Genomic DNA, 9,548 nt, shown 5'->3' with positions numbered 1-9,548 from the left:
TTGATGTTGGAAAGTTGAGTTGAAGTTGAACCAAAAACTTTCCATTTTTGGAAACTTTCAATTATAGGTCACTTTCCATTTTTGGAAACTTTTGATCTGACCTCAAATTCTTCAAGATATGCATTTGACATGATTAATAAGCCTCTTTTGAACATGAATGAGATGTTGAAACTCATTTCTCCACCTCCTAGCCCTTAGTTGACTTGCAGTTGACTTTTTATGGTTGACAGATGACTTGAACATGCACAGATGACTTTGAGCCTCAACCACTTGATGAAATGGCTCCAAAATGAAACCCTAGCTTGTACAAGCTCAATAAAATCAATATGATGATCTCCTTCTCAAGAAAGACCTCATCTCCTTGAAAATCCCTGGTTGAAAGAATACCATTGATTAGGGTTGACCAGAGGTCAAAACCCTAATCCTAAAGAACATGATCAGGCACAATGAACCCCTTGAGGATGCTAAGACCATGATGATGGTGATATATCCTTGCCAACAAGATAATACTCAACCTCCTTGAGGAATCAATAAAATCCTAATTGAAGAACAACCCTCATATGATTGATTAATTCAACAAGACCCTCAGGCTTGAATCTCTCAACCTCTCTATCTTCTGAGAAACACTTAGGAGGATGACTTGTTTATTTCACATGATATGCAAAGATGCAATGCCTAATGTCCTACAAAATGAAATGCAATATGCTAAGCTAGTCCCAAGAAGAGGAGGGCAAATTTTGAGGTGTTACAATATGTTATTTGATGTATGTTATGGTCAGTACGAGGCAAGACATAGCGTACAAAGTGAGCCTTATAAGCAGGTATATAGCCAATTCTGGGAAGGCGTGCTTGCAAGCATTAAAATGGATCTAGGATACATAAATGAGTCTCTTGAGCTAGTGTAGCTTTTGAAATATGCTAGGTTGTTAGCATGCCAAATTGGTTCAGTCTCTTGAGTCAATTGTTTAGTATGTTAATTGATAGTTATGGTTTAGTTTTCTTATAAATAACATATTAGTCATCACTTCTCTATCAATCCCTAATAATCCTGATCAGAGGGAGAAAGTGGTGTGGTTGAAATTCAATTATAAACATTGTACCCTTGTTTGTAATTGAATCAAAAATCCAATATTTTATACCACTTTGAATTGTGTTTCTCTTCTTTTCTCTCTTTTCTTTTACTTTGTGATTTTCTTGTTAAACAAAAAATCGATCATACTCTATTTTCTAGGCGTCACTTTCACAACAAAATAATATATATTCTCGTTCATACATCCAATATTTGATCTAACTCTCAAGATCTTCATATTCAATATTCAATTATGATTTCTCATTGTCCTATTTTTTTTAATGGCTTCTCATTGTTGTACTACTATTAGCATGATGAATTCTTATGAAAATCGATGGCATATGCAACATATAAGCCAAAAATTATAATAAACATACTGTTTAATAAGCATATATATATATATATATATATATATATATATATATATATATATATATATATATATATATATATATATATATATATATATATATATATATATATATATAATATGAATTTTTCAGTAGTTGGGGAACTCTTCCGAGGCACATATTATCCATTTAGTTTTGAGATTATAAATTTCTACTCCCATCATATTTACATTCCACATTTTGCAATTACTCTACCTTAGCTACCACATATGGTAAACTGCTCTCAGAGAACATGTTTATTTTCAATCCAGATAGTGCAATACTAATTTTATCACTAACTATTCTCATTTTGGGTTCTCATAAGATAAGGCATGATTTTCCTTGTAGATATCTAGAAAAATATGCTTTGTAGTAATCTTCTACCGTAAGTGTTTTGAACAATGCAGGTGTCTCGGGAGTAACAAGTGTCGGTGTTGGACCTATAACTTTGCTCATTTGAGGTTTGTGAAATGATGCAATTGAAATCCTCTCTTTCTTTGAGTTAACTGTAGCCCGATGTTCGATACCCCGATAAATTCCATTGGTCAGTATCTGCACAAACATTTAAGATTTAGTCATGATATTTCTTAAACTTGATAGTGTACTTATTTTTTTAGGTACATATCCGTAAGTCGAACACGTTGGTCCTTGTCATTCAAATTATCTCAGATAAAAGTGATTAAGGATTTTCCATATCATAGAGAGAAATAATAAGACAATCTATGACTATTTTTCTATCAATTACCTCCAAAATGTCCTCAACGTTTATAACAAAAGCATTGTTGAGTGGTTTAATAGGAATCCATTGTCCATCTTTTTTTATTTGCAGGCCTTCAACGTCACTGGCTTGGAGAAGGATGGTTAATGCAGCAGCATCAGAATGAGGATTAAGTCCAATGACATTTTCTGGATGTGGACAAGGAGGGTAGTAATTCATTCTCATTGTTTGACTTATATCATCAAATACCTCTAGCATTTCATTTGGTACAACTTTAAGAGCTTTCTCCATATGTTTGATGATTGTGGTGCAAATTTTTTTCAATTCTAAACAATAGGTTCCTATATTATCTCTGCAATATTATGAAACAGTGTTGGTTAGAATAATAAAACTATAGTCACTCAGTTTTTTTTTCGCAATCCGCAATGACAACATTTGTGGCTAATGTTAGAAAATTCGGTAAAATTAAATGGATCCAGGACTGAATCGTGATTGAGAATCACTTTCCTTAAAAGTATTTCAAGCACTCTTTTATTATGTCTTAGAGTTGGAAAATGCAAGAACACTCAGGATAATGTCAGCCTTATTTCGAGTCTGCACAAGACAAGTGAAGAACCCGAAATGCAAGGAAGGTTTTCTGGAATTTGGAAGAGAAATTCGTTTTTAGTTCTTGTGTTATTTTTCTGAATAGAATCATATATTTATAGGAGATATGGATGTTGTTTCAAAAGTTTGCAACCTTTGATGAAACAACACCATTTCACCATAAAACACAATGTTTCATATATGACACTATTTCATGAAAAGATATGAAAATTGAATTCAAAATTCAAACAAAACAATAACTAAAAAATTGAATTCAAATCATTAAATGCTATTTAACTCTTTTGTCATTTTGGAACTAATATTGCAAAACAATTTCCAACAATCCCCCACTAGTTCTAATAATGACAAAAATCATTCCAGATAGTGAAATATAAAAAGTGTTAATACAGTTAGGTATCTTTCGATTTTAAACTTAACCTTAGTGAGGATAACGCAGAGTTTAATCGGAATGTTTGGTAGCAAAGCTTTTAAACCATTAATCCATGGGATCAGACCGGCGTTACCTTACACACACTCTTTAAAGGTTCTTCCTTTACATATCTCGCTTAGCACTTATTTATGGCCATATGCTATCCTTTTCATGAATTTTTCATGAGAGAAACTCCAACTCTCACTTTGAGACGGCACCATCTCAAAATTCACATAGGTGAGGTTCATATAGCATCCTTTCCAATAGATACTCTTCTTCGTTAATGAACTTCATTAAGAGGTTTTGGAAACCTCAACCCTCAATTCAACATAGTCAACCTTATTTCCCAAATTCTTGACTTACATCCAATTCAACGACTTGTTGTTACCCATTGAATCTTGAAGTTAATGTTTTGTTAACATAAGATTGGGTTGCTGCCGCTGTCGGAACCTTTATTTAAGGAGTTTCAACCCCATTCCTCTCGAGGTTGTTCGTACTAAGTCTCTGGCCAGTGGCTTAGTAAACGGATCTGCTAAGTTATAGCATGTTCGTATGTAGGTGAGTGAAATGATTCCATCCTTAATCAATTTTCTTACGAACGAATGTCTAAGTCCTATATGTCTAGACTTTCCATTATACACTTCGCTGAATGCTCTTGCTAATGTGGCTTGGCTATCGCAATGTATCATCACTTTTGAGACATTGTCTTTAGCCAATGGAACTTCCAACAGAAGATCCCTCAACCATTCCGCTTCTTGACCGGCGGAAGCGAGAGCCACAAACTCTGATTCCATGGTCGAAAGTGTAATGCATGTTTGTTTCTTGCTCTTCCAAGAAATTGCTCCACCAGCAAGTGTAAATATCCATCCAGTTGTAGATTTATGGTCTCCAATATTAGATATCCAACTCGCATCAGTGTATCCTTCTAATATGGCAGGGAACCTTCCATAGTGAAGACCAAGGTCCTTGGTTTTCAGTAGATAGCCAAAAATCCTTGTAATTGCCTTCCAATGTTCATTACTTGGATTACTAGTAAATCGACTCATTTTACTGACTGCAAATGATATGTCGGGTCTGGTACATTGCATTAGGTACATTAGACACCCTATTGCACTTGCATATTCCAATTGAGCCACTGATCTTCCATTGTTCTTTTGAAGTTTGTTGGCATGATCAAATGGAGTGGTTACTTCCTTAAAGTTTAGATGTTTAAACTTATCAAGCATTTTCTCAATATAGTGGGTTTGACTAAGTTCATAACCCCCACTATTTCGCTTAACCTTAATCCCTAAAATTGTGTCAACAAGTCCAAGATCTTTCATCTTGAAAGTGGATGTTAGAAACTTCTTTGTTTCTAAGATTCCTTTTAAATCATTACTAATGATCAACATATCGTCGACATAGAGACAAAGGAATATTACAGTGGTTTTGCACGTCTTTGTGTATAAACACTTGTCACAAGAATTAGGAATAAATCCATTTGAGAGTATTACAGAGTCAAATTTTTGATGCCACTATTTTGGTGCTTGTTTTAGTCCGTATAAGGATTTGACAAGTTTACACACCTTTTGTTCATTTCCAGGAAGCAGGTAGCCTTCCGGTTGTTCCATGTAGATTTCCTCATCGAGATCTCCATTTAGGAACGCTGTTTTAACATCCATCTGATGGATTATAAGATCATTCAAAGATGCTAAGGCAAACAACAATCTAATAGTAGTTGTTCTTGCTACTGGTGCGTATGTGTCGAAGTAATCTATGCCTTCTTTCTGTCTAAATCCTTTTGCCACTAATCTGGCTTTATAAGTGTTTAGAGTACCATCGCTATGGTATTTCTTCTTAAACACCCACTTGCATCCAATGGGCCTTGATCCCTTAGGTAAGTCAACAAGTTCCCAAGTGTGGTTTGATACAATTGAATCCATTTCATCTTGGATAGCATCTTTCCAAAAAGTGGAGTCCCTTGAAGTTATTGCTTCCTTATAAGTTTTTGGATCATCTTCCACTTGAAGAATAATCGGAATGCGTTAAACAAAGTTCTTACAATTTCCCTCAACAAGATAAAAGGAAATAGATTGAGAATCAATCTCATCTGGTCCTAGATTCCTTGTTTTCCGAATTCTCTTGCTTATCCTAGGCTCGAGTTGTGGTTCAATGATTATAGGAGTGCCTTCAGTTTGTATTTCTACAATCCGAGAAGAGTTATCTTCATGAGATTCTTTATTAGTGGCCGACTCCGATCCTTTATCCTTTGTGATAAGGTTTTCAAAGAATTCTACATCCCGGGATTCAACAATTACATTAGATTCTAGATTTAAGAGTCTATATGCTTTACTGTGTTGTGCATATCCTACAAAAGCACATCTTATTCCTCGAGGACCCAACTTGGTTCTTTTAGGGTCCATGTTTTTGTAGTATGCCACACACCCCCACACTTTAAAGTAACCGATATTTGGCGCTCTGCCTTTCCATGACTCATATGGAGATATACCAGTTTTCTTTAACGGAATTCTATTGATTATATGACAGGCGGACAATAATGCCTCACCCCACAAGTTAAGGGGTAATTTAGAATGCATCAACATGGCATTCATCATCTCTTGATATGTTCGATTCTTTCTTTCTGCCATGCCATTTTGTTGCGGTGTTCGTGGTGCCGAACATTCATGTATTATACCGTGCTCTTCACAGAATGCATCAAATTCAATTGAAAAGTATTCGCCGCCCCTATCACTTCTAAGGACCTTTATACTTTTATTTAATTGATTTTCGACTTCTGCTTTATAAGTCTTAAAGGCATTAAATGCATCATCTTTATGCTTTAAGAGATATACATGAGTGTATCTAGAGGAATCGTCTATGAATGTAATAAAGTATCTATTCCCTCCACGTGTCAACATGCCATTAAATTCGCACAAATCTGAGTGCACAAGATCAAGTAATTTCGTTTTCCTTTCAACACTTTTGAAAGGCTTCTTAATCATTTTTGATTCAACACATAATTCACATTTTTTGAAATCCTTTATATTACATGAAATTAGTCCAGATTTAATTAGTCTCTTCATAGAACTAATACCACAATGTGCTAATCTATTATGCCATAAAGAAACGGAATCAAGCATGTAAACGGAATTAGAAATTTCATTAATAATATTATCATTAGTACATAGTTTGATCATTCCCTCTGCGGAATATCCTTTTCCAATGAATACACCATTACGGGTCAAAATAAGTTTGCCCGATTCATATACAGATTTAATACCCGGTTTTCCCAATAAATCCCCACTAACAAGATTCCTATTCATGTCTGGAACATGAAGCACATTTACAAGTGTAACTTTCTTTCCAGAAGTGAAGTTAAGTTCGACCGAACCGGTTCCAACAACTTTAGAGCGGACTTCATTTCCCATTTGTACCTCTTGTCCATCAATTGCTTCAGAATAGGTTTTGAATGCAGCCTTGTCATAAGTAACATGCACTGTAGCACAAGTGTCATACCACCAACCTTGAACTTTTCCTTTGATTGCCATAATTTCGCTCACTGTAGCAATTATGTCATCATCTGATCGAATTGCATTGATCTCATTTTTTGCTTTATTTTGTCTGCAATCTCGAGCATAGTGTCCAGGTTTACCGCATACGAAACATCCGTTCTTTGGACCTTTATGACCGCCAGAGTTCTTGAACTTGTTATGTTCTTTCTTTGGTCCAAGATGACTCTTTATGCCATCATGTCTCTTCTTTCCCTTGTTGGTCACAGCGTTTGTTTTGAAATGAGTAGGGGGTTCTGATTTCTCCCTCTCCTTCGATTCCTCCTCGATTCGAAGATGTTTCTGAATTTTCTCCAAGGAGAAGTCCTCGGAACTGTGCAACAATTTCTTTCGGTAGCCTTTCCATGAAGGTGGTAATTTTGCAATAATTGCACCGACTTGGAAGGTCTCAGGGATGTCTATTTTTACTGCCTTTATTTTATTGACCAGAACTTGCAATTCATGCACTTGGGGAAGAATGGGCTTAGAATCTAAGAATTTAAAATCGAAATATTTAGATATTAAGAACTTCTTCGTACCTTCCTCTTCAGCCTTGAACTTGAATTCTAGTGCCTTCCATATTTCTGTTGCCGATGGATTGTCTGTGTAGAGGTCGTAGAGACGATCAGATAAAGTATTCAGAATGTGTCCACGGCAAAGCAGTTCGTCCTCCTTGCGTTTCTTGCGCTCCTTCTTGAGTTCTTCCGAATCATTTTCTGTTGGTTCAGGTATTGGTTGTAGGTCGGGATCAAGAGCATAGTGAACCTTCAGGGCAGTCAATAGGAATGTCATTTTGTCTTGCCATCTTGTGTAATTTGTTCCATCAAATCGATCTAACTTGACAAGGTCCTGGTTCATCACTTTGATGCTTGAAACAGCAGCGTCTGAAGCCATTATGTTACTACTACTTTTAAGATTGTTAGAAAATTCGGTAAAATTAAATGGATCCAGGACTGAATCGTGATTGAGAATCACTTTCCTTAAAAGTATTTCAAGCACTCTTTTATTATGTCTTAGAGTTGGAAAATGCAAGAACACTCAGGATAATGTCAGCCTTATTTCGAGTCTGCACAAGACAAGTGAAGAACCCGAAATGCAAGGAAGGTTTTCTGGAATTTGGAAGAGAAATTCGTTTTTAGTTCTTGTGTTATTTTTCTGAATAGAATCATATATTTATAGGAGATATGGATGTTGTTTCAAAAGTTTGCAACCTTTGATGAAACAACACCATTTCACCATAAAACACAATGTTTCATATATGACACTATTTCATGAAAAGATATGAAAATTGAATTCAAAATTCAAACAAAACAATAACTAAAAAATTGAATTCAAATCATTAAATGCTATTTAACTCTTTTGTCATTTTGGAACTAATATTGCAAAACAATTTCCAACAGCTAACGCACAAAGATGAAGTGAGAAAAAGATATAAAACCTTAATGGTTGGGGAATATTTGGAAATATGCGGGGATTCCTTGCATAGAATGGAAGAGTTGTAGTGAAGAATAAATCTGACCATTCTAACTTCTGATTCTCAGACACAACAAACAATTGACCAAACCCTTCCATATCATCTGTAGTTTGCCAAAATTTCTTCTTCTCTTCAAATGGAAGACTTAAGAACTCCAGAACACCTATCTTAACATTTTCAACCAATGAATGATCCACTCCGTGATTAATGAGCTGCAATCAAATTCATCATTTAGACAAAAACCCTTGCAATTGACATCGTACTAGTGAAAAATATAATAAAAGAGGAGTAATAGTTGAAACCTGGAAGAAGCCCCACTCTTTAGATGCATGGTCTAGCTTCTCTAGCTCAGTTGCATCTTCGGATAACAACTTACTAAAGTCGATAACAGGAACTTGTGGTAAAGAAGTTGTATTCCATACAACAACAGAGTCTTGATTTGGATATAGATATTGTTCTGGAACTTGTAAGTTGAGCTTCTTTGCAAGCTCCTGGACAGAAGGCACCAATAGTGAAATTTTAAACTTTGACATGATCTTTCAACTAATGAGAGACCTTTATTTTGATGATTTAGGATAACAGTATGTTAGATGGAGTGAAACGCTTGAATGAGTCATACATGATTTGACAATGAGGATGTTATTCTTGGTGAATAAAGAAAGGCAGTACATTTCTTGAACATGAGCGTAAAGGACAGAAATGCCACCTACCAGCATATATTATACTAATATACTAATGTTTAATAGATATTTTGGGTCGGTCGCCAGACCCACACAAGGAAGGGCTCACAACAAGCATCACACAAAAAAAACATGCGGAAGAGATGAGACCTTACCCCAACTGAGGAAAAGTGATTCCAGCCTATAGTGTCTTCTCTACCGCCAGATCTGATCGAACGGTAATCAACGTGAATAGTTGCATTTCATAAAGATGGTTTTAACTGTCCAGAATATATAATCCAATTTACCATTTAAGATATTCTCTCATTCATATATTCATACTACTTTCTCTTTGAAACCATGACAACATTCCCTCTTTCATCATCACCTCATACGGAAAAAGAGAACTCGACTAGGTATAATAAGAGTGTGCATACCGGTTAAAATGGAGCTTGGATAAATACTTTGTATACGAAATCCGTCTGTATTGAGGAGTATCGACAAGAATATAATACAAAGCAGAATAAAATGAGGGTGAGGGGCTTCACCCATAACCCAAGAAATTTCCCTAGTCTAAAGTGAAGGGGTTGAACCAAAGATTGACCAGATGGAAGTAAATAAGTCATTGATTACGAAAGTTATCTAGGGAAGTACGTCTCTGATGGAAAAGATTGAAAAATAAGTTGAGAGGGATTCC

At 35.4% G+C, this 9,548-nt stretch overlaps 1 pseudogene; it reads right to left on the bottom strand.

The window, feature by feature from the left end:
* Window positions 1-1,753: 1,753 nt before the first annotated feature.
* On the bottom strand, window positions 1,754-8,725 carry LOC127119089 (protein SRG1-like; annotated as a pseudogene).
* Window positions 8,726-9,548: the final 823 nt, after the last annotated feature.

Source organism: Lathyrus oleraceus, chromosome 2 (assembly GCF_024323335.1).
Source record: "Lathyrus oleraceus cultivar Zhongwan6 chromosome 2, CAAS_Psat_ZW6_1.0, whole genome shotgun sequence".
In the NCBI taxonomy this organism is placed as follows: domain Eukaryota; kingdom Viridiplantae; phylum Streptophyta; class Magnoliopsida; order Fabales; family Fabaceae; genus Lathyrus; species Lathyrus oleraceus.
Note: the sequence above shows the minus strand (reverse complement) of the source record. Positions and strands in the feature narration are given on the sequence as shown.